This window comes from Danio rerio, chromosome 17 (assembly GCF_049306965.1).
Source record: "Danio rerio strain Tuebingen ecotype United States chromosome 17, GRCz12tu, whole genome shotgun sequence".
NCBI lineage: Eukaryota > Metazoa > Chordata > Actinopteri > Cypriniformes > Danionidae > Danio > Danio rerio.
This window is the reverse complement of record NC_133192.1, coordinates 3,568,131-3,589,576: the sequence shown is the minus strand read 5'-3', so window position 1 is coordinate 3,589,576 and position 21,446 is coordinate 3,568,131. Positions and strand designations below refer to the sequence as shown.

General features: G+C 34.7%; 1 long non-coding RNA gene and 1 other non-coding gene across 2 annotated transcripts; both read right to left on the bottom strand.

The window, feature by feature from the left end:
- Window positions 1-14,080: 14,080 nt before the first annotated feature.
- On the bottom strand, window positions 14,081-16,938 carry si:dkey-248g15.3. Its single transcript, XR_011006943.1, has 3 exons — window positions 16,854-16,938; window positions 15,860-15,871; window positions 14,081-14,325 (listed from the first exon to the last, which is right to left on the bottom strand). It is a non-coding gene; the product is annotated as a si:dkey-248g15.3 (transcript).
- Window positions 16,939-17,185: 247 nt separating this feature from the next.
- Window positions 17,186-19,899, bottom strand: LOC137488060 (uncharacterized). Its single transcript, XR_011006942.2, has 3 exons — window positions 19,873-19,899; window positions 19,199-19,249; window positions 17,186-17,248 (listed from the first exon to the last, which is right to left on the bottom strand). It is a non-coding gene; the product is annotated as an uncharacterized lncRNA (long non-coding RNA).
- Between the last annotated feature and the right edge of the window lie 1,547 nt (window positions 19,900-21,446).

The window sequence follows — 21,446 nt, the reverse complement described above, 5'->3', positions numbered from 1 at the left end:
ATGAAAGACATAAATCATAAACTTGTAGTAATGACATGAAAAGAGATGTGTTTTCCCATGGTTATTTCAAATAGATGTCTGAAATGCATATTATATAAACTGCTTTAATGTATTAGTACTGTCAATTGACAAAGAAATTAATCAAATAATTTTTAAAATACTGAAACTTCAGTTTTGTCTAATGTAAAATAATGCAAACTTCTTTTTTGTTTCTGATTTGTTTAACTTGCAACATTTTATTTAAATTTCAAAGCAATGCGTTTTGCAAATTATAATAAAGTAAATGCATACAATTGTCCACAAAGGAAAAAACCCTGCAACTTTATTTTTTTTTCAATATAAATGTTTATTTCAAATTAATGAGTTAAAGCACTAATAATAAACAATATAAAATGTTTATTAAACTAGAAATTAGATGTTATTAATTTTGTTTGATTAATTTCTTGTTATTAAATATAAAATTTTACTAGCAAGTGTTAATGTATCTTTACTAATAAAAATGTATAACCCGATGTTTAATATATGGTGTAGTAATTTTCAACTTGCATTTAACAAATGTTTAAATATAAAATGTGGTGTGTGTGTGTATAGTAGAAAATGTTTAATACATATTTTAATGTACAATAAAGAATTTTATTTTTTATATAGTTATATTATATTTAACTTATATTTATATTGTATTTTATAAAATTTATTTTTATTAAACATTTTGATTTTATTGTGGACTTTTAGATGAGTAAAAACTGAATGGAAATTCGATGTTAATCTTGGAGCATTAGGATTACATATAAGAGTATTATTTACATACTGCGTAACAACATGGTGCTCTACTGAAATGTTACAAATCACTTGAACTATGTAATGTACATATTCATTTGCTACATGTAAAGTGCTGTAAAAAAAAAATGTGGAAATGCACAAATCTAAAGAGCCTAAGTTTGACTTTGGAAAGTGTATATGAGATCTGTTTAATAGTTCACCTAAAAAAATTGTACACCATTTACTGTCCCTCATGCGGTTTGATATATTTCACTTGCCCTTTTCTTTTGCGCAAGATATTTTGAAAAATGTAAATTATATAAAAATGCTGTAACCCAGCGGTGTCCAATCTTGTCCTGCAAAGTTTAGTTGCAGCCCCAATCAGACACATCTGAACCAGCTAATCAAGCTCTTAAGCAAGGGTCACACTGCAGTTTTCTCCCCACAGACTTCCATTCATACGCATGCTAATGCATCAGACCTGAAACTAAAACGTCAAGTTTCTCAGTTCACTGGTGTAGATTTCAAGCTTGTTGAACTCTGACCTGAAAAATGGCATCACTCGACTAATCGAATTAAAACATGACCTCTCTGGACAGAAAATTAAAATATTGAACAACCTCTTGCTTTTTGTAAACATCGCTGTTTAAATGCCCTTTTTGCAGCGCTGTACTACAAAATTTTGCAAGCTCAAAACTTTACTAGTTTTTCTAGAAAAGATCTTGCAGGTGTGTTGGAGCTGAAATTGGCAGGACACTGGCCCCCTAGTACTGAATTTAGACACCCTGGCCTAGTGAGAGCCTGATTAGCTAACCCAGCTGTGTGTGATTGGAGTTGGAACCAAACCTGGCAGGACACCGGCCCTCCAGGACTGAGTTTGGACATCCCTGTACTAATCATTGACTGTACTCTGGAAGTCATTTGAGGTAGATCTTAACATTCTTCAAAATAACTTGGTCATATAATAATAATAATGATGATAATTTGGCTGAACTGTCCCTTTTTAAGGGCACTGAGTCTTGCCTCTTTTCAGACTTGGATGCTTTCTACGCACACTCAAGTGGCCAAGAATGCAAGGGTGCTTATTAACGCAGGCCCAAACATGAGCTAAAAGTGCAATAACAAAAGTGTGTCAGTGGCCCGCCCATTTCAAAGCACAGTTTGTTCCAGATTACTCGCATGACATTTCTCCTGTACATTTGCTTTTGTTTTTTATTATTCTTAAAGGCGAGGTGTATAGCGGTAAGCAATGAAAACAATGCTGGCAGCAGGTCACATGACAAAACAATATTATACAGTATTACCAGGTAACTTTAACCATGTATGTCTCAAATAAAAAAACACACAACCCTGCTGAAAAAAACTGCTTAAACCAGCCTAGGCTGGTTGGCTGGTTTTAGCTGGTCGACCAGGCTGGTTTTAGAGGGGTTTTGGCCTAGCCAGGCTGGGAGCCCAGCCAAAACCAGCTATGTCCAGCTTAAACCAAGCTGGTCAAGCTGGTTTTAGCTGGATTTAGCTGGTCATATTCCAGCATGACCAGCTAAGACCAGGCTGGAAATGGCTGGAAACCAGCCTGGAAATGGTCAAAACCCCTCTAAAACCAGCCAACCAGCCTAGGCTGGTTTAAGCTGGATTTTTCAGCAGGGAATAAAAATCCTCTATTAGATGTCCTTATTAGAGGCCTTTAATGTAGAAATAAATGTGATTTTTGACATTCTTTTAAGATAATATTGCCACCTTGGGTCTCAGGGGTTGCAGAAATGCAGTGAATTTCTTGCTGAAAAATCCAGCTTAAACCAGCCTAGGATGGTTGGCTGGTTTTAGCTGGTCAACCAGCCTGGTTTTAGAGGGGTTTTGGCCACTTCCAGGATTGTTTCCAGGCATTTTTTATCTTAGCTGGTCAGGCTGGAAAGTGACCAGCTAAAACCAGATTCACCATCCTGGTTTAAGCTGGTTTTGGCTGGGCACTCAGCCTGCCTAGGCTGGTCAAGCTGGGTTTAGCTGGTCATCTCCCCGCCTGTCCAGCTACAACCAGGCAGAAAATGGCTGCAAACCAGCCTGGAAATGGCCAGAACCCCTCTAAAACTGGATTTTTCAGCAGGGTTTACTCTCTGTCTGAACACAAGTGAACAACATCTCTGTTTGGTTTTTTGTACAGGTGGTGCTGCATATGCTGTATCTGTCATAGGCAGTCTGGGCGATCTCTTAACGTTGCATCTTGCATGTAAGCTAAGTTGTTTGAGTCTATTCCCCATTCAACATGCTTATTAACAAAATCCACCATCTACTAGCATTGCAGTATTAAACAGCAGGATCTGTTGTTTGTTGCCCTGTCCACATGAACACTGGGATTTTGTAAATGTTTTCTCCATTTTCATCTAAGAATGTCCTCTGGGCCCAGTTTTTCAAAAGGTTTAATCCGGATAAAATTGATCCAGATTTAGTAATCCTTTTTTTTGCGATCCATGATCACCTAGCTTACTTTTTGAGCCAGTTTTTCAAAGCAACATCGGATTGGATCAATCTGATCCGGATAGGAACTTTTCAGGATTGCTGAATCTGGATAACCAGTGCTCAAACAGGACACAAAATCACAATGTAAAACTATAGATATGTAAAGAGCAACAAGTAGAATAACTAGTGTGGGGTCAACATAACTTTATCTTTACTTGAAATGAAAACACACATTTAAAACAAACTAAAAACAAGAAAAACCCCATCCTCCTCCAGCAGTCCGCTCATCTGAGATCTACAACACAAACACTGTACATTGAGGATGTCTATAACAAGCCTCAAATATAGATGTATTGAATTAAAAAAAAGACTTGATGTCAAAAAATATCAGACTTCCTCATCTGAAGTGGAGAGAGCAGCTTGTCTGAGTGTAGCCTTTAGGACGCAGATCTCAAGTCTGGCCTTGGTTTGCTTCAGTTTGGTCAGTCATTTGTTCCTCTGCCAGATGAAGCTGTACTTCTGCCCTTTCAGTATCTTTTTGCAATTGTTGAAAGGTATTTCAAAAATCAGTGATTGCCATTCTTTGCATTTTTTGGGTTGTTCTGTAATCCTTGCATGCATCACTAATAAATCTAAATATATATATTAAAAAAATTTCCATTGTGATGAATATATACAGTTGAAGTTGGAATTATTCGCCCCCCTGTTTATTTTTTCCCCAATTTCTGTTTAACGGAAAGCAGATTTTTTTACAACACATTTCTAAACATAATAGTTTTAATAACTCATCTCTAATAACTGATTTATTTTTTTTTTAGCTTTGTCGTGATGACAGTAAATACTTTTAGACGAGATATTCTTCAATAAACTATTCAGCTTAGTGACATTTAAAGGCTTGACTAGGTTAATTAGGGTAATTAGGCAGGTTAGGGTAATTAGGCAAGTCATTGTTTGACGATGATTCTGTAGACGATTGAAAAACAAAATAGCTTAAAGGGGCTAATAATATTGACCTTAAAATGGTTCTAAAATAATTAAAAGCTCCTTTATTCTAGCCGAAATAAAACAAATAAGACTTTCTCCAGATAATTTTTTTATCAGACATACTGTGAAAATTTCCTTGCTCTGTTAAACATCATTTGGGAAATATTTAAAAAAGAAAAAACTCAAAGAGAGGCTAATAATTCTGACCAACTGTATATCAATTGGTGACAGAATAAAATGTATTATTTTTGGTCAATTTTGGGGGATTATTTAATGAGGCTAAACTCTTTCCACTTTGCTGTAGGCCTATACTGAAAGGCTGAATACATTAACACCTCCCTAATCACTGTAGCCTGACGGATGAACAAATACTATTAAAACCTTATGAATAAATAGGATATCTTGAAGATACTGCATGATCCAAATATTGTATTGTTTGATACATTTTTTAAGTTTTCAGTACGTTTTGGCCATAAAATCCACGCTGAATCCACCCTTCTGATGGGATCAGTTTAATTTGAATCAAAGTGATTAAATCCTACAAAAAAGTTCTGAAAAACCCAAACTAAAGGTTTGATCCGGATCAAAACCAAGACTGGATTATGTGTGCTAATCCAAATATGTAATCCGTTTTTTCTTTTGAAAAGCCCATTTTCAAAATTTGATCCAATCCGTTATCTAAAATCCCAGTGGATAACTTTTGAACAAGCAGGCCCAGAAGATGGATAGAAAGTCCAAAAATCTTGGAAAAAAATTAAGAGGGAGTAAATGAAAATAAACACATTTTCAGTTTTGGTTTAGCTGTCTCTTTAGCATGCATCACTGTGTTTTCATGTGCAAAGTGTGTTTCCATATATAAAAATACCCATGTATGTGTGGACATGGCCTGAGAAAGAGGTTCCCAAAACTTTTCAGCCTGCGACACACAAAATAACAATGCCCGTGACCCTTGACCCCCATTATCCCCTGGGGCAGTTACTGTATAAATATACGAACACACCAATAGGCCTATATGAACGCAAGCATATTGGCAACATAGTGCAACAGGCTAACTCCCATATACTGTACTTTTGTTTTCACTTGTTTAATCAACTATTAACCTCACCTAATGAGCGCAATGTTTACAGCACAAGTCTATTCTTGGTTTCATTTTGAAGACCACCACTTGGTGGTCATCTGCCACGTCCGAAACCGCATACTTCCATACTATATAGTACGCTAAAATCAGTATGCGAGCCGAGTAGTATGTCCAAATTCATACAATTCGAAAATCAGCATGCGAGAAGTACCCGGATGACTTATGACTTCCGGTGAGATTCTGGAGTGCGTATCCCATGCACGCTGCGCTATCCCATAATGCCCTGTGAGCAAATTCATAAAGGGAAGTGAAGCGACGCAATTGACGCAGGTAGGTCATGTGACCATGACAAAATGGTGGATGTAGTTTGTCCGAATTCCATTCATATTTTCACATTCATACTGTATAGAACGTACTTTTCTAACGGCCGAGTAGTACATTTACATTCAAATACAGTACCTACTGAGTAGTCGGCAGTTTCGGACGCAGTTATCCTCTATGTTCAGTCGTAGCCTGTACATTTATTTTTAATAAACATGAGTACTGTATAGGTGTTAGAAAGTTAGCCATTAAATCAATTTGTTGCAACTGATGCTATTGCTGGTTTATTAAAGAGCCCATATTATACATGAAATAGGGTCATATCTTGGTTGTAAGGGTCTCCAACAACAGTCTAATATGCATGCAAGGTCAAAAAACACTTTCATGGTCTTATAATCTGCATTTATTTTTACCTAATTATCCCAGCGACTCCTGTATGAATCGTCCAGTGATTCATTTGTTCCCAAACCCCTCCTTAGCGCGAAGCTAATCTGCGCTGATTGGACCGATGACAGTCTGTTGCGATTGGTCGACTGCCTTCAGTGAGAGAGTGAAATGCCCAACAGCTAATCAGCAATATAAAAGTAATCACAGTTCATACACGCTTGATAGTGTAGGCGTGAATTTTAGCTGCCAGTGGGTCAATGTAAACACAGATGATGGACTTGAAAATTCAGACGATTAACTATTTTATTGAGCAAAAACTCCAAAAACTGTTGAGGAGATCTCCTAGCTTCTCACTCTGCTCTTTTCACAGACACACACACACATATTGCACACACACACACACACACACGCACTTAACCCTGCTCCGGACGACAACGCGCGCGCGCACACACACACACACAAACACACCTCCGGACGACAGCGCGCGCACACGCACACACAGACACACACACTATTCCTCCTCGTCCACAGAGCTCCGTTAACAAAGCAGCACGCGTCGCGTTTTTAACGTGGCTTTGCACGCGATAAGAGAATATAGCCAGTTAACCTGATACAGTACACGCGGTTACAAGTAACAAATCACAACTAAATACATTTGCAAGCTAGAGTCAACGAGACAACTTTAATCGCACGTACTTACACTTGAGAAATGGAGGAAGAAACCCATCCTGACGTCCATTAGTAAGTTACTCTTTACTGATCCTTCCTTTAACAAACGCTGATGAAGTATTCTTTGTAGCCTGTAGTTTCCAGAAGTTTCCAGTAGTTTCCAACTGCTTGGCTATAATGCTGAGGTTTCATCTTTGGGTAGAGACTCAATATATCCATCTGCAGTGTGACTTCAATCGACCAGCATGTTTGTGTGTGTGTGTGTGTGTGTCTGGGTTTCTGCGTCAGAGGGCGGGGCCTCAGGTTTGAAATCTCCCGGGTTTGCGCGTGCACGTGAATAACTTGGTTTCGTTAGTACGTCATGGCGAAACACCTAATGACTCGGTATCAAGGCGACTCGTTTGAAGCACTATGAGTCGACTCTTTTATAGATGAATCAACAGTTTTAAACACTGTACACTTACAGATTTAAGCCTTAGCTGGATATTTCACTTCACTTAGAGCTGTTACACACTACATGGAGGGGAATTTTCATAAACCCATAATATGGGCTCTTTAATATAATGTAAACACCCCAGGGGTCACAACCCTGTGGAGAAAAGACTTTGCATGTTGTTGTTGTTGTTTTTTTTTTAAGTGTAACGATTAGCTACTATTTTATATGTTCTGTAGGTAATGGATAAAATATGGTAATTCTATTAGTTTGATCAAGTTTATTTGACTTTTACCCCCCTAATTCTCCTATGACCCCCACTTTGTAAACCACTGGTCTGAGAGAAAGAAAGTAAAGAGTGCAGATTTATTCCTGTTCAGCTAAAACTGATGGTGTAATATTGAGACGTTGCGCCTTACAGGGTTAATACTACACTGAAAGTGCTTTATCATTCACAAATCAAGTCTCTTCACGAGATTCAGATATGGCAAGCCAGTGTGCATTATGGGATTGGCCTGGAAGTGTTTTAGCATGGTTTGCTCATTCCTCCTGCAGAATCAAGTCAAGTCTAGTTTTATTGTCATCCTGCCACACGTGAGGGCTTACAATAGAACAGAATTACAGGACCGCAGTGCTACACACCAGTTAACCCCTAAACCGTTGCCTGACTCATTGAACATACAGTAGACATGAGAATGATGTTCAACCTAAATGAATGCCTGTCTTTAACACTTTGGTGCATAGATCTGTGCTTGTTGAAGAACACAGATGGATGTCAGGTTGTAGCTGAAGTGAAAAGTTTTAAACGTTGAATGAAGCTAAAGTTATATATCTTTGTTTATGGAAATGATAAAACACATGTATATGAAGTAAATGCTCTAAATGCTGTCCTCCATAATAGACATTTTCTCTCAGGATACTGTGTGTAAGTTCAGTAATATCACATTTATGAAACCCAGGCTCATTCTTAAACATACAGTGGACGTTTCTGGAGACCGCGAAATACGACCCGGGAGGTATGTATTTCTGCTCTTTGCGCCTTTTCGTATCTCAAATTTCTCTTGCGAGTGCCATTCGTGCCCGCGCTGTTCTCGCGTGAACCCACCAGAGGCCGCTGTCGACCAACCAGTGCAGTCGGACTGACTGAATGATTGACTGGGCGACCGGCCAATTGACTGACCCACCCTCCTCCTTCCCTGAACCCAACCAATTTTACAGATTGACCCGCCCATCCACTTACTTCCCTAAACCCAACCAACAATTTACAAAAGCCGTCCAGGAAAAGAAAAGCTTCGGCTACATAAGTGGCGGTCTCCAGAAACGTCCCGGGAGGTATGTATTTTTGCAGTTTTTTTTTTTGGCGAATCTGCGAGAGGCCGCTGTGTGCGAATTAAAAAAAAAATTAATTGATTACATTTTTTTCGAATCTGAAATGTCTAGCGAGTGCCATTCGTGCCCGCGCTGTTCTCGCGTGAACCCACCAGATGCCGCAGTCGACCGGCCGTCTGTCCGACTGACTGAATGATTGACTGGGCGACCGGCCAATTGACTGACCCACCCTCCTCCTTCCCTGAACCCAACCAATTTTACATATTGACCCGCCCACCCACTTACTTCCCTAAACCCAACCAACGATTTACAAAAGCCGTCCAGAAAAAGAAAAGCCCTCGTCTGATTTTTATGACGTTTTCAGATTTTACCACATTCTCTCACCCTGTTGTTCACTCGTCCATTTTATTTTTTGGAGTCTGTTTTTGTCTTACCGGATTTCTGGAACCTCTCTTCCCTAGATTTAAACCTGGTCGTCGTTGTGGTCATCTCTTTTCTGCGTCTCAAGTCCGCCGACGTACACGTCAAGCTTACTGGACGAACTGTTTGCAGCGGGAAAGCCCTCTACACTAGGTAAGCAGTCAGCCCCGTATCGTTTGCTTAAAAAAATGAAATGCAGCCATATGTACCTTCGGCTACATAATTCGTGGTCTCCATAATTGTCACGGGAGGTACGTATTTTTGCAGTTTTTGTTTTGCAGAATCTGCGAGAGGCCGCTGTGTGTGCTTTTTTTTTTCTGAATCTCAAATGTCTCGCGAGTGCCATTCGTGCCCACACTGTTCTCACATGAACCCACCAGAGGCCGCAGTAGACCGACCGTCTGTCCGACTGACTGAATGATTGACTGGGCGACCGGCCAATTGACTGACCCACCCTCCTCCTTCCCTAAACCCAACCAACGATTTACAAAAGCCGTCCAGAAAACGAAAAGCCCTCGTCTGATTTTTACTACATTTTAGTATTTTACCACATTCTCTCACCCTGTTGTTCACTCGTTCATTTTATTTTTTGGATTCTGTTTTTGTCTTACCTGATTTCTGGAACCGCTCTTCCACAGATTTAAACCTGGTCGTCGTTGTGGTCATCTCTTTTCTGCGTCTCAAGTCCGCCGACGTACACGACAAGCTTACTGGACAAACTGGTTATGGCAGAAAAGCCCTCCACACTAGGTAAGCGGTCAGCCCCTTATTGTTTGCTTAAAAAAATGAAATGCAGCCATACGTACAGGAGGTACATATTTTTGCAGCTTTTGTTTTTGTGAATCTGCGGGAGGCCACTGTGTGTTTATTTATTTATTTATTTATTTCCCCGAATCTCAAATGTCTCACGAGTACCGTTCGTGCCCGTGCTGTTCTCGCGTGAACCCACCAGAGGCCACTGTCGACCGACCGTCTGTCCGACTGACTGAACATTAATTGTGCTGTGGTGACCCCGGATTAATAAAGGGACTAAGCCGACAATAAAATGAATGTAAGTAACGCAGTTACATTGACTTTAGTAACTAATCAAATGACTCAAATTTAAAATGTAATTCATTAGTTTACTGTGTTCCACCAAAATTGTCATTATAATACAGTAATGCGTCACTGTGGAATGCCTTACACTCAACTCTGCAAATTACATACCAAATTTGAAGTTAATATCTCAAAAAATGAGCTTTCCGTAAGATTTTCTTTGGCCACAATACCAGACATCAGCACCAGTTTACAGTGATGACCATATAAGGGCGCCCCCTATGTTTTAAGGAATATGAACCAATTTTTTTCATACTTTTTGACTTTTATTTGTGAAGTAGACATCAAATTCTAAGGTAGTTCGTGAAGTTTGGTGGTAATCGAATTAAATGTAGCCTCTAAAAACATCTAAAAAATATGTACATATGGATTGCTGTAGCAAAGTAATGCTTTACAACTCTGGAGAGAATTCTTGTCGTAAATTAATGTACAGCTGTTGCTCAGTAATATCTATCAAACATCAGTCACTACATTTGAAAACTTGAAATGTTAAGCTTTCAAATGAAATATAGTTTGCCATGGTTGCTTAATGCTTAGACTACAATATTATGCTTCAAATAGGTAACAGTAATGGGTCCCACAGGTTATAGGGTGGCATTAAACGTGTTTTAATCTGTTGCATTAAACAAAAAACAAAAGCACCCAATCAAATAATAGTCAAATATGTATTCAGAAATCTTAGACCTTTCCAACAACACTGTCATGATTAGATTAGGATTTGATTGCAAAATCAGCGACGTAAACTAGTGCTAGTAAATGCCTTTCTGTGCTATAGTGATCCCCAGTGTGAGATTATCATTGTTTTAAAGATTCGCCAGTACACCTTTGTTGATGACGGTGTGGACCTGCTGTTACAGGCCTGATCGGAGATGAACAGGAATGTTTAATGCCTTTTAATAACCTCAGTGTTTTCAATGCAGTTCTCACTCCTCCTACAAATGGGCTGCTCCAGACTGATGACGCAGTATTTCACTAGAAGGAGGTCAGCTATAATTCACTAATAATTCTTAAAGCCGTTTACACTGAATATTAATATTAATAATGCATCCCAGATAATTATACAAGACCATTTTTGACACTTGAAGGAACAAGTTAATTTTTTAAGATTAATTGGTCACACTTTACAATAAGGTTCATTAGTAAATGTTAATTAATGCATTTACTAACATGAACAAACAATGAACAATACATTTACGACTGTATTTGTTCATGTTAGTAAACGTTAGTTAATGAATATACAGTAGTTCATTGTTAGTTCATGTTAACTCACGGTGCATTAACTAATGTTAATAAGCACAGACCTAGATGTTAATAATGCATTAGTAAATGTTTAATTAAGATTAATAAATGCTGTACATGTGTTGTTCATGTTACTAAATGAATTAACTAATGAACCTTGTTGTAAAGTGCTACCGATTAATTTTATTTGTTTATTTTTTTTATTAATAATTATTTTAAAAATTCACATATATATATTTATACCACAGTTCTGTCTGGTTCTCGAATCTGATTGACTGATATCTATGAAATATTAAAGTAATATCAGCACTCGTACAGGCTCTTCACTCTTGTATTACTCCGCCCGCACGAGAGGCAAGCAGAATACTACAGTTTGACAAATATTGCTGCTGTTGGACAACATAATGTACTTTTGAGGCTTTATAGGTGAGAATGTAGATGTTTTGATTGCAACTATGGCGTTCATTTATAAGGATAGTGCCTGTTTTTAAATATTTATACTTTTAGAGATTCAGCGCATTGGCGGCCATCAGACTGTCATGCTAAGCAGAGGAATGACTGTGATGTTCCACCACAAGATGACGACAGAGATCGCATAATAAGTCCTTAGGGGAGAAAAACAGCATTTTTTTCAGTGTACGTTTTAAAGTACAGCTGATCTAATCATTACAGAACAGGTAAGTGACTTTCTAAGTCGATCTCTCTCTTTTGTATGTTGTAGTGCTGCATTTATACCACAGTAATCTGCTAGTGTTTGCTTTGGCTTTTTCAGGGTTAAATATTGTGATCTCATTGCCACAGAAAAAACTGGGAAATCTCTGAAGACTGATGCCATTTCATGCTGTTCAGCCTTATAATCTTAAAATGTGAGCAAAATCAGCTGTTTTGTCTTTACTTTAGACATTACGCTAGAGAATCATTCAAACACTAGCTCAAAAGTGACGTTGATGAATGAACAACAGTTTCTGCTGTTCTGACATCAGCTGCAGATGTGAATGAATAGCTGAAAAAGGTAGTTGCTTTTACATAAGAGTTTTTGAGATTATTATGCAGTCGAACTGTTGTACAAACACAATATCACACTTGTAGCAGTGGTATATGGTTGTATATCGTCACTGGTGGGACACTAAGGCACTCAGCCTGTGGCTTGAAGCTAACGCACACCTTTTAATGTGCTTCAAGATCAAAAGTGAATGATAAATAAAAAGGCCAAATATGATTAACAACATTTAAACAAAATAAAAGGTAATTAGAAATAGTTTTGAAAGAAAACACCTGACACACCTGAAACACCTGAAGACACCTGGAAGGAAAAGTCTAAAAACTAATTGTAATTTTTTTTTCCCTGAATGAAAGTGATTTATTTATTTATTCATTTATTTATATAGTACTTCTTTTAATTATTAACTTTTTTGTTTAAGTCTCCCAAAAAAGCATAAACTATTTTTTTTCACTTACTAAAAACCATGCATTTTTATTTTATTTTATTACTTAAGTTATTTTTGTTTACGTCTCTGAAAAGAACATACATTTTTATTATTTTTAATTGTTATATATATATATATATATATATATATATATATATATATATATATATATATATATATATATATATATATATATATATTTACATACACACACTACATACACACACACACACACAGTGCTCAGCATAATTGAGTACAGCACATTTTAAAAATGAATATTTTCCTCCATTTCTCAGTGAATATGTAATGTATTTTGGTGCATTTATACAAAACAGATCTATTAGATGGATATATTAATTAAAATAATATTTTAGTTACAGAAAATATTAAGAAATTGAAAGAGAACACAATTGAATTTAAGGAAAATATTGGAAAAATAATTACAACCCTCAAAATTTTATACACATTTTTATAATACATTTTTCAATTTATTTGCTTCTTGATTTTTCCTCTTTTCTAAATTTGTATTTATTATTTTTCTATAACATAAACATTTGGCTGTACTAGTTTTTGGACCGTTATCGTAAGTTATTTTGTTAGAGAAGCTCCAGATTTGGCTTCAGCACTGACTAATCTAATATGCACAAGTATAATATTGCAGAGCTTCATGTTAAAATTATGAATTTAAAAAATAGTGATGGGTGTAGTTATACATGCTGAACACTGTATATGTATAGATATGTGTGTATATGTATATGTAAATGTATATTATGTTTAGAAATGTTGAAATAAATCTTCTCTCTGTTAAACAAAAAACAAGGAAAAAATAAACGGGGGCTATTAATTCTGACTTCAACTGTATATACAGTATAAAGTAACATTTAAGGTATTTCTTCTAGATCAAACTACAGCTGATCAAATCATTACAAAACAGGTAAGTGACTTTCTAAGTCGATCTCTCTCTTTTTATGTTGTAGTGCTGTATTTATACCACAGTAATCCGTTAGTGTTTGCTTTGCTTTGCTTTGGCTTTTTGGGGGTTTAATTATTGTGATCTCCCGATTGCAACAGAGAAATACTGGGAAATCTGTGTAGACTGATGCCATTTCATGCTGTTTAGCCTTATAATCTTAAAATGTGAGCAAAATTAGCTCTTTTGTCATTACTTTAGATATTACGCAAGAGAATCATTCAAACACTAGCTCTAAAGTGATGTTGGTGAAGTAGCCGCGGTTTCTGCTGTTCTGACGGAGCTGGTCCTAGGTTGTGGAATGCTCTGCTCCTCTGTATTAGATCTGTTTCATCCCTGTCTGTTTTTAAATCTAGTTTGAAAACTTACCTCATTGATTTGGCATTTTATTAGTGAAAATTGTCTATTTTAGCTTTAATTCTATATATACATATTTGTTTAACAGAGCTGATTAATACACTCCTGCATGACAAGGATTAAACAAACAAACACTCAATAACTCCAAGCAGACAGAGTTGATTTAAAGGTGTTTTAATGTAATGATTTGGATGATTGTGAGTGTTTGTAGTGGCTTTCCTCACAATCTCAGACTATATTAATCTCATCACTTCTTCCCCTTCTGCTGGTCACATGCGGGTTTTTGGCCACATCCGCCTTTTCCTTGCTCTCCACCAGGACCGTGTTTGTGTCCGTGTTCATGTCCATGTCCGTGTTCGTGACCTTTTCCGTGTTCATGACCTTTTCCGTGACCCTTTCCATGCTTTTTATAACAACAAAAAATGCACTTTAATTTAGATTCCTCACTTATGTTGCTAAATGAGTTTTCATTAGAATTAAAAACACATGTCTGTCTTTACTGCTGCTAAAAAAAGGCGATTTTACAGTAATGGTTCACTCCTGACATTGATCTTAAAAGATTTTGGCTGCTCTCCTATCAGAATATTGGAATAATATAAGGATTATGTATAAATATTTAATAATATAAAGATTAATTGGGCTTGAAGACATACTGCGACTTACTGGAGTAAAATACCCTTTACAAAGAAATATTTTGGATGAAAAATATGTCATTACTTGCTGCTAAATGTACGGTGTGGATCTTTTAAACTGTGTGTGTGTATGCATATGTGTTAATATATATATATATATATATATATATATATATATATATATATATATATATATATATATATATATATATATATATATATATATATATAAGAGTTCAGTCTGGTTTATGAATCTGATTGGCTGATCGTATGATACAGTATTATGTAATAAAAGACACTAGTACAGCCTCCTCACCCTTGTGTATTACTCCGCCCACATACAGTGACAGCAGATCAATAAACTCACTACAGTTTGGCAAATATTGCAGCTGTTGGACAACATCATGTATTTTTGAGGCTTTTTAGACAAGAATGTAGTTGTTAAGATTGCAGCTATGCAGTTTATTTATAAGGATAGTGCTTATTTTAAATCTTTATAATTTCAGAGAGACATTGCGTCGGCGGCCATCAGCCTGCCATACTGAGCAGAGCAAAGACAGTTGACATTCCACCACAAGATGGCGACAGAGACTGCATAATAAGTCCTCCTTAGGGGAGAAAAACTCAAACTACAGCTGATCAAATCATTACAAAACAGGTAAGTGACTTTCTAAGTCGATGTTTCTCTTTTTATGTTGTAGTGCTGTATTTATACCACTGTAATCTGTTAGTGTTTGCTTTGCTTTGGCTTTTTCGGGTTTAATTATTGTGATCTCCCGATTGCAACAGAGAAATATTGGGAAAACTCTGTAGACTGATGGCATTTCATGCTGATCAGACTTATAATCTTAAAATGTGAGCAAAATCAGCAGTTTTGTCTTCAATTTAGACATTACCCTAGAGAATCATTCAAACACTAGCGCTACAGTGACGTTAGTTAAGTAGCAGCGGTTTCTGCTGTTCTGACGTCAGCTGCAGATGTGAATGAACAGAGGAAGAAAGTAATTCCTCATACAAAATAGTTTTTGAGACTGTGTTTGATTTTTTTTTATATACACGGTTATACCATCAAACTGTTGCATGAACGCAATATCACACGAGTAGCAGTGCGCTTAAGCTGTATATCCTCATTAAATATCTGTACTGGTGTTCTTGCTTTGTTATGCTAAGAAATAAATTAGTTTTGCTAATCGCAAAACAACATAACTAAAAACTAAAAATAAAATAAATAAATAAACAACACTTAAAATAATGAATGACAATCTCCAGTATATGTGCATCTGAATTCAAGAGTCATTGGATTACCTGGCCTTCTCCCTGAGAGATAGAAAACACAAACATATGATCAGCATCAAATGAATCAGTTCAGTAACACTTTAGATTAGCTCACAGTTCATGTTATCAAATACTGGCTCATTACCTGCCTATTCTTAAAATATTAACTGTTCATTAGTAGTTATAAAGTATGATATTATTCTGCATCCCTAATCCTACACTGTAGAAATATCCCTAAATTAGCAGCCTTCTGTATTTTGTGGTTCGTGTTTTTATTTTTTCCCCGTTTATTTCTGCCTTTGGATTGCGTTATGAGATGTTGATCTTTCTTCTGACAACTATTAAACTAATCAAATGGCCTGGCACCTTCTTGTCTCTGGGACATGTTGATTGAGCATCAGCCTGGTCGGTCTGGACTGGTTTTCATCCCCAGGTTCTCTGTTTTGATTCATACTGTGCAGCACATTGGTCAACCTCTGGTTGTGTTAAATAGTGCTATATAAATAAATTTTACATTGACAAACTAAAAACATTGGAAAAAGTGACTTTAATTTTGGTTTTTAATAGTTTTAGGGTTTTGTTGTTTGGGTTAGTGTTGTATATAACGCTATAAAACTTTGTCATAAACTGCAGCACGTTTTCTGTTATCGTACAGAATTATTTCCCCACATATGATGTCTTATACATTATATTATTCACTAAAATATCAATAAAAGTCACTTTGTTAAACTGCAGAGTTGAATTTTCAACATTAAACGTCAACAGAGCAGAGATCAGCATCCCATAATGCAACTCACAACAGCAAATAAACAATTACCAGACATTTTGGTACAGTGTACTCAATACCTAGACTTAACTTCTTTCATACTAACTGTGAATAAGAAAGTTATTAGTAGTTTACCAAGCTAATGGTTTGTTAATACTGTAAACTGTGACCTAAACTAAAGTATTTTACCATCATTTCTATTGGTGTAGAATTGTAGTGTAAAAAAAAACTACTATCTGAAATGTGTGTTTGTCATACCTGAGTGCAGGGTTTCTGGTCGCTAGCACACTGCTGCAAATATACAGTAGGAGTCTTTTAATTTACAGTATATGATTTGTTAAGGTAAGCATACTAGGTCACACTTTATTTTGATGGTCTGTTTGTTGAATTTTAGTTAAACTGCAGCTACATGCCAACTAACTCTCATTAGATTATAAGTAGACTATTAGGGTTAGTGTAAGTTGACATGTACTTGCAAAGTTTCTTATAGTCAGTTAAATGTCTGTTGAAGGAGCAGAATCAGCAGATATTAAGCAGACAGTCTACTAATACTCAAATGGACCATCAAAATAAAGTCTTACCACATTTTTATTCTACATTGAATTTGAATACATATTGGAAAGAAAATGTGAATCTGCTCACCTGCTTTTGCTCTGCAGGAGACAAAAGAATAACAGAAATGAGGATTAATACGGATCAGGTTTTTTATTAGTGCTGAGCAAAACATTAATCGTGATCATTTACACAGTTTGTTTTGACATGACATAAGTGTGTGTATATGCTGTGTATATTTATTTGGTATATATAAATACACACGTGCATGCATATATCTGAAAAAATCTTTATTTATTATTAGATTATTGCAAAGTCATTCATTCATTCATTCACTCATTTTCCTTTGGCTTAGTTCCTTATTCATCAGGGATGAACCGCTAATTTATCCAGCATATGTTTTACACATTGGATACCCTTCCAGCCGCAATCCAGTACTGGGAAACACCCATATACACTTATTCACACACACACACACTCATACATTACGGGCAATTTAGTTCATCAGTTCCACTATAGCGCATGTGTTTGGACTGTGAGGTAAACCGGAGCACCCAAAGGAAACCCACGCCAACACGGGGAGAACGAGCAAACTCCACACTGAAATATCAGTTGGCCCAGCTGGGACTCAAATCAGGGACCTTCTTACTGTGAGGCCACAGTGCTAACCACTGAGCCACCGTGTCGCCCCATTATTGCAGATTATATATGAATTTGAATATCTATGTAACAAATTTTTCTTGTGTATGTGTGTGTATTATATATACCTAATAAATATATAAAGTACAAGCGCATATTGTGCCAAAATCAACTTTTATTTTGGATGCAATTAATCACGATTAATCTTTGATAGCTGTAAATTGTATTTAAATTAATACACTTAAATGAAATGAAAATGAAAATTTATATTATATATTATAAAATAAACAGACAGACAGACAGACAGACACAGATAGATAGATATGTGCTCAGCATATATAAGTTCACCCCTCAAAAATCTCTCATTTAAATGAAAATTTTTTACTGGAAGCTATACAATATTATATTTGTGCAAATACATTAGATTAGTCAGTGCTAAAGCCAAATCTGGAGCTTCTCTAACAAAATAACCTATGATAACGGTCCAAAATTTGCAAAACAACATTTATGTTATGTTAAATGTTATGTTAAAACATAAAAAAATTGCAATAGTTAAATTGAGTTTTCTATTTCTAAAGGTGACTATTTCTATTTCTATTTTCAGTTCAGTGACCGAATATAAAAATAAATAATTTTTGTTGAAATTCACCAACAATTATTATCTATATTCAAAATAGGTTGAGTTCTCATTTATGCTTAGCACTGTATATATATATATATATATATATATATATATATATATATATATATATATATATATATATATATATATATATATATATATATATATATATATATATATATATATATATATATATATATATATATATCTGTGCTAATTTATATACACATTCTCAAATCTCTCTTTTAAATTAATATTTTAATAGGAAGCTAATAATATTATATTTGTGCATATACATAGTCAGTGCTGAAGCCAAATCTGGAGCTTCTCTAACAAAATAACTTCAAAAGTCCAAAACTAGTACAGCCAAATGTACATGTTATAGAAAACTATTAAATAGAAATTTAAAAAGATGAAAAAATCAAGGGAAGCAAAAAAAAAAAATGTAAAATTTAGTTGAAATTTTGTAGGTTGTTATTTATTTTTGCAATATTTTGCTTGAATTTAATTGTGTTATTGTTCAATTACCAGACATGTTATGTGACTAAAACATTATTTTAATAAATATATCTGTTTAATAAATCAGTTTTGTTCAAATGCACAAGAATACACTGCCTATGTTCACTGAGAAATTGAGAAAAATATTCATTTTTAAAATAGGGTGTACTCAATTATGCTGAGCTTTTTATATATATATATATATATATATATATATATATATATATATATATATATATATATATATATATATGAAACAAGAATATCAGTATAATAAACTGAGAAAACTTACGTGAATCACTCATGTTGATGATATTTTCAGATATGCAACACGACACTAATACTGCACAATACGAAACACAAACATAAGACTGATAAGATAATATGCCTAGGCATGCATGTTGCAGTTATTATTATTTTCTAATTGTTAAAGTTACATGAGATAAAATCCTTACTGTACATTTGACATCACAATGATTCGCCCTGCTGTGAAGCTTTTATTCTCTTTTTAATATTTCCCAAATGATTTATAACATTCAGGAAGTTTTTACGTTATTTCCTATAATATTTTTTCTTCTGGAGAAAGTCTTATTTGTTTTATTTTAGCTGGAATAAAAGCAGTTTTTTATTATATATATATATATATATAACCTAGTTAAGCCTTTAAATGTCACTTTAAGCTGACTACTAGTATACTAAAGAATATATAGTCTAATATGTGCTGTCATCATGGCAAAGATAAAAGAAATCAGTTATTAGAGATGACTTATTAAAACTATTATGTTTATGAATGCATTTGAAAAAAAAAATTCTCTCTGTTAAACAGCACATGGGAAGTAATTTTACAAGAATTCACCGTTCACAGGAGAGCGAATAATTTTGATTTCATCTGCATTGGATGATCTCTCAGTGTTGTGAGTCCTGCATTTATCAGGAGCCGCTGAATGAAATAGAGGAAAGTCTTACCTCTCGTCTGCTCTTGCTCGTCCGTGTGTTTGTGCACTTCACTGGCTTGTATTTATACTGGAGAGCCGCCCTCAGGTGACACACACACACACACACCTGCCCATCCGCACCCAAAGGAGGATCAACAAGTCTTAAAAGGTCATATTTGCAGGGAATACTCAGTGTGCTGAAAAAAAGTGTGTGGATTTCATGAATGACAAATAAAAAGATGCTTAAAATGTATGATGTAATCTATGATCTGCACTATAAGACATGCAGGGTTGTATTAATGCAATGTTGGGTCAAATGTAGACAAACCCAACATTGGGAGGATTTTTAACATTGAATTTTAATTATTCAAAACCTTTAATTCACTCTAAAACATGCTTTAACTCAATGCTGGGTCAAATATGAGCAAGCCCAACTGCTGGGTTTAAAAAGTGTCATTTAAAGTGCACTGAAAAACAATTTAACCCAACATTGGGATAATAGAAAAAACATTTAAAAGCATAAAAAAAATTTAACTCCACCAAAAAGAGCAATTTATATTTAATTAACCCAACATTGTGTTAATAATGTACAAAACAAATTAACCCCACGTGTTGGTTAATAAAAATAAATGCATTAAAAACAAAAAAGAAACAGTTATTTAAAATACATTTAATAAAATGTAATGCCACCAAAAGAGTAATTTATATTTAATTTATGCAGCATTGTGTTAATAATAAAAAAATAAAAAACTATTTAACCCAACAATAGGTTAATAAAAAACATTTTTAAAAAAATTTACGCCACCAAAAAGAGCAATTTATATTTAATTAACCCAATATTGTGTTAAAAATAAAAATAAAAAAAACACAAATTAACCCTACAATCAGTTATTAAAAAAACATTTTTAAAAAATGTAAAGCCACCAAAAAGAGTAATTTAAATTAAATTAACCCAGCATTGTGTTGATAATATACAAAATAAATAAAAAAAACTAATTAACCCAACGTGTGGGGGAATAAAAATAAATGCATTTTAAAAAAACAATAAAAAACTAATTAACCCAACAATCAGTTATTAAAAAACATTTAAGAAAATGTAACGCCATCAAAAAAAAAAAAATTATATTAAATTAACGCAGTATTGTGTTAGTAATAAAAAATAAAAAAAACTATTTAACCGAACAATGGGTTAATAAAAAACATGAAAAAAAAATTAACGCCACCAAAAAGAGCAACTTATATTAAATTAAGCCAACATTGTGTTAATAATAAAAAATGAAAAACAATTTAACCCAACAATGGGTTAATAAAAAACATCTAAAAAATGTAAAGCCACCAAATAGAGCAATTTATATTTAATTGACCCAACATTGTGTTAATATTATACAAAATAAAAAAAAATGAATTAATCCAACGTGTGGGTTAATAAAAATAAATGCATTTTAAAAAACAATAAAAAAAAAACAATTTAACCCAACAATCAGTTATTAAAAACATTTTTAAAAAATGTATAACGCCATAAAAAGAGTAATTTATATTTAATTTACCCAAAATTATGTTAATAATAAAACATGAAAAATAATTTAACCCAACAATGGGTTAATA